This window comes from Halyomorpha halys, unplaced genomic scaffold (assembly GCF_000696795.3).
Source record: "Halyomorpha halys isolate HHAL.00 unplaced genomic scaffold, Hhal_1.1 Scaffold11.1, whole genome shotgun sequence".
NCBI lineage: Eukaryota > Metazoa > Arthropoda > Insecta > Hemiptera > Pentatomidae > Halyomorpha > Halyomorpha halys.
In genome coordinates, this window is record NW_027111958.1 from 729412 (window position 1) to 738381 (window position 8970).

An 8970-nucleotide genomic window follows, 5' to 3' on the forward strand; every position below is an offset into this window, starting at 1 on the left:
CTCATTAATTTCCATGCATGTGGTGGTGGATGATTCCCAGGGAGTCAAGTATTATATTTTGTGTCATCCTAGCCACGTCCTGGACATCGACCCCGAGCTCCTCCATGAAGCTCCTAGTTGTGCTGGGAATCGTTCCACGGGCTCCGAACCAGAGGCCTCTCACGTTGAAGTCTCGTTCTCCGAAGCCCTCACGGAACTTCTTTTTCCCTATCTACCTTATTTGCTTGGTCAAGGTCGTTATTTTCATATCTCACGGTGGGATATAAAACAAATAAAAATCACAACCTTTTTTTTTTTAATGTTGCTTCAACATGTGCACTTACCCTAAGCAGTTTATATCCGTTACGTAAACACAGTTTTGATGTTTAAGGGATATCTGATGTATATATTGTAATATTTAAAATGAATAAAAGGGAATTTAATAGTTTTTATTATTCTCAGATCTAAAATATAGCTTTGAAGATGACAAGGTTTAAACGAAAAGATTAAATATTAAATAGATATGAGAATTTTATTTTAAATTATATATAATATTATTTTACTCTTATCTCATGGCGAGTTTTCCAGAAAATCAGAACACAAAGACACTTAACTGAATTAAGAACTACTTTTACAAATATAATTAAATCCTAAGTAGAGCAAACTATATAATCTTCTTTGAAGGTTGATGGTTCTCGATGTCTTCTTTCTCAAGATGCTACCTCTGACAGTGAAGGCTCCAGTAACCCCTGCTTCCAGGAGACGTCCTTTCACCCAGGATTCCAATCAACGAGTGTCTTTCTTCCTTATATAGAATATACTATTCTTGGATAACTGCAGACTCTTGATGTCATCTTTCTAATGATACTACCTCTAACAATGGACAAAGGACAGTCCGTATCACCTGCGTGCAGGAGACTTCCTTCCTCTCACCATCTACAAACACAAGTGTCCAGTTCCTTTTCCTGGTCTCGATTTTTCGATGTAAACATCGATTGTAGCACAACGGTTCTAATTCACTTCCAATGATTCACGATGTCAATACTTCATTGATTATTGTTATCGTCTTCATTTTCTTCTTAGATTATTTTGTATAATAATTGTGGTAGAGAAACAACAAAAGTTGAAAAATTTCAATCCACCCACTCAATATAGCAGTAATTTCACAAACATTGGAAGGACGCGTACCGCCATCTTGAAATATTTGAAACGACTTTGTTTTGCCCTCCATAACTTCTGAGTGATGAAATTGGTTAGCTTGTTTTTTGGTTTAATTAAAGAAAATCAACAATTATTAACTTTGATACATAAAATAAAACTATTTATACATAAAAATTAAATATTCATAAAAAAGAGAATATTACAATATATTCACATTTTTTTTTCTAATTTTCACCGCAAACTACCTAAAAATCCCAATTTTTCCTTAAACCAGCCTAATTTTTATAGTTCCGTATTATTTTCCTACCAACAGCCTTTTTCGCTAAATTCCGCCACAAAACCTCGCAAACCACTAATTTTTCATTATTTTACTTTACAAAACATCGCGAAACCCTGCAAAAACCGCTTTTGACCACTTTTGGCATATGAACGTACTGGATAAGTTGAAAATTCCTTCTGAATTTTGGGTGAATCACATTGATGCACCCTTTTCGTCACTTGTCCACCCCCCCTCACCAAAAAATGAGAGCCATAACGGAGGGCAGTGGCCAGTGACACCTCCTCCAAACGTCGTATAAAATTTAAGTAAATCATAGAATTTACAGATCACTCATACAAAATTAGTCGTATTTAAGAAATATTTATATAAACTATTACTTACGAGTGACTAGTTGGAAATGTGACTATGTCAAAATCTCTTATCTAACTGATTATGAGCCAATATAATCATTGAAGCATTTCAGTCGATAAATACAACACCTATTGTATCGATTCATAATCCTTGACGAAGATATTGACACTTAGTAAATAAGAAAACTTCGGTGTGCTCATTTTAGGTTCTGAATTGAACTCTACAATTAATCCTTGTATCCAAATTGTAAACAAATAATAATAATTTCAAAGCAATTGATGATAGTTTGTGTACACAGCATCAGTCCTCCAGTTTTTTGTGTAAAAGCAATAACCAAGATGATACTTGCACATTTCTAATTATAGATTAGATTTTTATTCAGGGCGATCAACATCTAGGTTATTACACCCTTTTTACTTTATTTATCTTCTTGTCTTTGACATTTGATAGTTGAATGCAGACTATTTCCTTTTTACACTGGACGATATTGGTGGATTATATTTTAGTATAAAGTTGAGTTTCTTTCAGAAATTTTATTATTTTGTCTATGGATTCTGCTGAGTCTCTAAGGGCCAATTCTCTTGTACGAGGAATTTTATTATTTTCGAAGGCTTGACGAAATGATGGGCATTCTTCAATTATATACTTTATAGATATTGGGGACTGACAAGTTTGGCATATAGGTTGGTCCTCTTTTCTGATTTAGATTTAATAGATTTTAGTAAGTTTAACTAGCTTTAATTTGAGAGCTGGCAGACATTTGTACGTCCAATGGTTTCTGAAATGAAGTTTTTCATAAATCCAACTTATTGTCCGAACAACTATAAATCAATTTTTTTTAGCAATTATCGTGAAAACTACTATTCCTGCGAAGGTAAAGCTCATAAACTTCTTTATAGTCCATTAAACTAGCTTTAAGTTGAGTGCTAATAGACATCTGTACGTCACATAGTTCCTGAGATATAGATTTCTCAAAATAAATTAATTAACTACTAATCTTTCATAGATTTTTAATATATTTTGCTTTTTAAAAAGCTATATCTCGAGAACTATTGGACGTAAATAGCTTTTCTAGAGCTAATATTTCAGCAGATTTACTCTTCTTTAAATACTGTTCTCTTACATTTTCTAGTGTTGCTGATATTTTTTAAGATATAGAGCTCCGAATGAAAAATTAGTTTTTTTTTATCACTTTGAAACAGTCGCCATTTTTTAGTCCTCCTACCAATATTTGGCAGACTCAGAAATTTTGACTAGTAATTATACACAGTTTTCATTAAAGTAATAAAAACATGGGGTAAGATAACTGCCTTTTTTCCTTCCCGGCTCTTGTACTATTAGCTCCGCACGAAAGAGCTCAAAGCTAATTATTCTAATTAAACAAATTAGAACTGGACATATAAAACAAAACATTTGAAATGTACTTAATAACGTTTCTTCATTTGAGGCCATTAAATGTATACTTGGTTATTATTTCACAAAGGAAAAACTTTATTGAAATATAAATATAAAGTTGTGCTGCCCAAGTTCATTGGACTGCTAGTCACACAGCATACTTATTTTAGTCTAATCAGACAATATTTTTAATCTTACAATAAGCAGGCCTATACAAGTATACAATAATAATTACAAACATTAGTAGTATACAACATTAGAACATGACTTTTTTCTTTTTCTCCTTTTCATGATTTTTCCTTATTTTTCCAAATGTATTAATAATTAATTAATATACAATAAATATAGAACAAATATTAAAATATTCAAAATATATACAAAAAAAAAAAAGAGAACCAAAAAAATAGTCAAAGATAACCTGCCTAAATTTTACAATTTTAATAGTACTGGTAAAGGTTCAATTAACTGTATCTTAGCTAAGAATTGTCTGAATTCAATTTTTTTTATTTATTTATTTTTTTTTGCAGTGAGTTTAATAACCACACAAATGACATTATCGAAACTTGAAAAAAAAAAAACATTGCCACAACAGTTATAAAAATGTATACATTCTAATAGATTTTATTATTTTATATATATGTATATATCGTTGACCATAAAAATTGATATATAAGAAGATGGTCAGGGATTTTATTATTAGTTTTAATTTTTAATACTAATTGGTCTTTTATTTATTTATTGTTTTTTTGCTGGCAGTCAGTTATACTTTTTAAATCGTTGGGTTTCTTCTGAGGTTTCTTTTTTTTTATTATTATTAACACAAACGTAAATGATCCACTTTTACTCTCAACTTTTTATTTTAAAAATGTTCCAACGTTTCGGCACTTATGCCGTTTTCGAGAGGACAACCTTCATCCTTGATGTCATAATTCAATTAATTGTCTTTATAGCAGGTTAATCGCCCATGTCCTATATAAACTACATAATTTCCATACAAAGTATCCTTCAAAAATAGTTTTTCTTTTTTTATTAAGCTCATTAACAATAAAAACTATCTTTAACTAGGCTTCAAGGTTGAAGGTAGTTTTTAGGTTAAACTAGGTTTCGGGTTTCTCCATCTTTAAGTACTAATATATCTCATTTAGTGTATCTCTTTCTTTTTTAAATATTATCATACAGTTATAATGATTAAAATACACAACATGACATAATTTAAACAATATCTTTCACTGTGAAAGACATCCTTAAAATATATACTCAAAGTTAGTGAAGCATGGAAGATTGTTTTTTATTGGGTTATCTCCGAATTTTGGACTTCTGCAGCATATAATTCAGTTAATGACGAGATAATAGTTTGTACAACCTCGGAACTTCAGCGGTGCCGGTTCCAATCCGGCCTCTGGAAGGTCGATTTTTATTTCTGTGATGGTACCACGAAATGAAAACTTTTTTATTTTTATTTAATACCAGATCTGCCCGGTCGGCCTTGTATGGTTGATATAACAATTACATTATTACTTTTTTAACATTATGGGGGAGTATAGTCTCGTATAAAAGACACCCCTAACTAGATACAACGTTATAAAAAAAAAAAATATGATAAAATAAACAGATAAAAATAATTATTCTTGATAAGAGAGAAAAGTAAAATTTATAACAAAAATAACACCATTCTTAGACTTAACTAAACAAACAAAGAGAAAATAAATATAATATAATTTATGTCAATAACTTTGTTATTTATTTTTAAAAATGACTTTATTTTTTTAAAAAAATGATTGAGGCAAATGTGTGAAAACAATATTATTTTTATTGAATATAAAACCTAACCTATCCTGTCCTTTTCTCTCAACTACTAAAAAAAATTTAAATCCCTGTTTCAAAGAGAATTATTGACAGTAAATGAATAAATTCGAAAAATAAAAATTTTCCTGATTTTCCTGAAAAATAAAAAAAATTGTAGTTGAATACATAACATCAATATTAAGTAATTTTTAAACTTGTAGCTGTCTACCTATTTTCTTTCAGAGCTTACATTAAATACAACTGAATTTTCATGATTTATAATTTATATGATTTTAAATATTTATATTGTACTCAAGATTTATATCCCTTTTTTCGAAGAGAAGTGTTAGATTTAAATCAATAAATTTGAAAAATAAACATTTTACCTAGTTTTTATTTCGGAATATTTTTATTTTTTAGATCATAAAAGGGGAAGAGAGAGAAAAACACTATTAAAAATGTTATGGTACCCAACTGCATCGAGTTACCTCATACAGAGCATACTTGAAATTTGACACCTATTAAAATAGATAGTCACGTTATAAGGTTTTTTTTAATTATATGCTAAAATTATATATCATTTTTTTTATTCTTAATTCTTTATTTCCCTTACATATTTTTTCTAGCTTTTTATCACCCTTCACAAATTTGAGTATATTTTTCATTATTTTAATTTTAAAAAATTCTCCCGACCTGTTCCGTCTACTATTTCCTTTCAGAGCGTAGGCCATTCTAATAACATAACAACTGAAATGAAGAAATCCACGAAGCTTAAGAATCCCGACAGAATACAATCAATATGGAATGAATATAAGATTAGTCGGGCCAATCCATTTCATTCAATCAATTATAGCTTCAATTATCTTCTCGAATAAACTGTGATTGAGGCTCAATTTTTTTATTCTCATGTTTGATTTGATGCCTCTTGCCAATTAGGTTTTCTGTTCCTAAGTATCCGTCTTAATTTTTGATTTATTTAACCGATGAACATTGACAAAGAAACAAGAATAATTATTTTGTATAATTACGTACAACTATAACTGCAGAAATATTATCTAGATTATAATTGACTTGAATTCGTTTTCGATAATTTTCGGATATTTAAAACAAATAAACATACTCTAAGCAATTTGGCACGGTGCACACGATGGAGAATTAAGATAATTCACAAGTCATAACATGTCACATTTACTCTACGACACAAAACATGCCCTTCAGTTTACATTGACAATCACCCTATACCACAAACAAACACAGTAACTTATTTAGGACTTACCTATGACAGAAGGTTGACATGGGGCCCACACGTCAAGACAAAACGTAAAACGCAAAATTTCCGACTGAAACAATAATATTCTATACTACACAGACGTTCTAAATTATCGATCAGACAGAAACTTAACGTATACAATTACTTACTAAAACCCATATGGTGGACTTATGCCTGCCATATTTATAGACCTGCTTAAAAGACACAGATTCAGAAAATACAAACTTTTCAATCACAATTTTTAAGACTGGCAACGAACACTCCACTCTACGTTTCAAACGAGACCACTCACACCGACCTACGGATTCCGACTGTAACGTACCACATTCATATGAATGAAACGCTTTCACAACAAGCTACATGGACATTTCAATAAGTTTATACGATAGATGACAACACATGACATTCCTGACCTAACTCGGCGTAGGCTGAAGAGGAGTTGGATGCGGGACCTCCTAGTGTAATAAAATAATTTACTTAACGCCAGGAGGATGCACCACTGGGTGCTATCTCCCTCATCCCATCTCATGCCATGTCTGGATAGAACATCTCGTTTGCTTGTTGTAAAGTACATTTACAGTGCAAATAAAAAAAAAAAAGTAAAATGTAAAACTAATAAACAGTAATAATAACTTTTGTACACTATCGAAGATCAGGTGAGCTATATTTCATTAAAAAAATAATTCCCTATTCCCTCAAATTGTAGATATTAGGAGTGTGAACATGTATAATAGATCATTGTGTATTTCAGGCATCACCATATACCCAAAACCAGTGATATAGGTATTACGAAACGGATATAAAATTCACTCTTCCAAAAATGTTGATACAGTACATAAATCAATTATTTTTGGAGAAAATAATGAACAAAAAAATTTTTTTATGTTATTAATTAATCATCTTTTTATTATTCCCTAATATTTTAGTCTATATTACTATTAAGCTGATATTTTTTATCTATATATATAAAATGGGAATGGTCCAATCATTGTCCACAATAAACTTGTGAATTACTGGACCGATTTACGTGCAGTTTATTTTTTTTAAATGTTTCCTTTCGCCATAGGAAGGTTTAAAGATAATGTGCTATGTATCTGTTCGGGATCCAGGATGATCGTTGAAGGCAATTATCCAAAAATATGTTAATTAATTAATTTATATTGAGTCCTACAAAACTATTATTATAATCGGATTCTTTTCCAAAGGCTTGTTGTGTGCTTACCAGTTACCAACCTGTGTACTGCAGATTGCAGGAAGATGGAACCACAGTCTCTCTCTAGCAGCTTTCAGACCGAAAAACAATTATCGTAGAAGAAAAATTCTCAGGCAGCGACCAATGACGGAATAAGAGATCCGTTGTATAACGATAGCTATCGCAAAGGAAGGAGTGGTTAATCAAGAAAATAAACCCCTTCATTTCTAAAACATTCAGACCGGCTACTCTGAAGCGTAATGCAGTAGTGTATCAAAAACTATTGAAGGCGCTAATCAGTATCCAACATATAAAACTTTCCAGGTATATACGAGTATGTACTGGTATTTTAATATAAAAATAAAAATAAAATACCTAAGTAGTGTATATTATGGAACATCTATTTTAAGAAGTATTCTAATATGGATAAAAAAAAAAAAACAGGAATCTGAGTCCATCTTTTATAATTCACTATCTGGCCCAGGCAATGCTTTTTTATTATATTTAGGGATGGATAAGGAATTAATAAACAAATTGATAGTTGTTTTTATAAATGATTGTATTATTTATTATTATAATTTAGTAATATAAATAGTTTTTGAACCACAACCTTCACTATACTTCAATATTAGTACTATATTGAAACAACTGAGACCAAGAATTGACATATAAAGGAGTGGTAAAATATTTTTTAGAGCAGACATTTTTCTCTCTATCAGTTATATTAACGTAGGAATTGGATGAACTATGAAAAGAAAGCATACTACACCCTTCCCATTAAGAAATGGAACATTTTGAAAATAACTGCACGTAAATTAGTCGATATCGACTGAAAGAGCAGACATTCAGTTTTACAACGGTTCTATTAACATAGAAATTGGATAACACGAAGAGTAGTTATGGACAAATATATGAACAATATAATAATATAATAACACCAAAGGAAAAAATAATAAGAGGAGTTAAGTGCGATTATATGAACAATATAATAATATAATAACACCAAAGGAAAAAAAATCTCCGAAATCCAGGTGAAAGATTTCTAAGTTTAAATTTCTTTGAAAAACGGTATTTAGTACTTTGAGACTTTAAAAACGAACAAGATTTTCTTTTTTTCTTTTTTTTTTAAATTTACTGACCTACTTTACATCGAGCAACAACATTAGGTGTTTTATGATTTCATGAAAATATTATTGAGCTTAATGGAATGAGTAATGCATTTTTCTTATTCCTCGGCAAGAGACGAATCGATTGGTGTGCAGTAACCGTGAAAAAAAACACATACTTTTTGAGCAACAAACCAAAAACGCTCAATTTTGTTCATAACATTCGGGGATTCATTTGATATGTATCGAGGTATTAAAAATAATTTTTTTTTTATAATTTATTTATTGTTATTTACAACTGTCTACACATATATACAACAAGTAAATTTGCTGTAGGTAACATAGTGACATGATACAAACATGTGGAGAATCTACCCACTGATAGAACTCCAATAACATTTCTAGAGGAGAAGATCTCGAGGCCATCTTCTTTTCAGACGCCTAGGAGGAT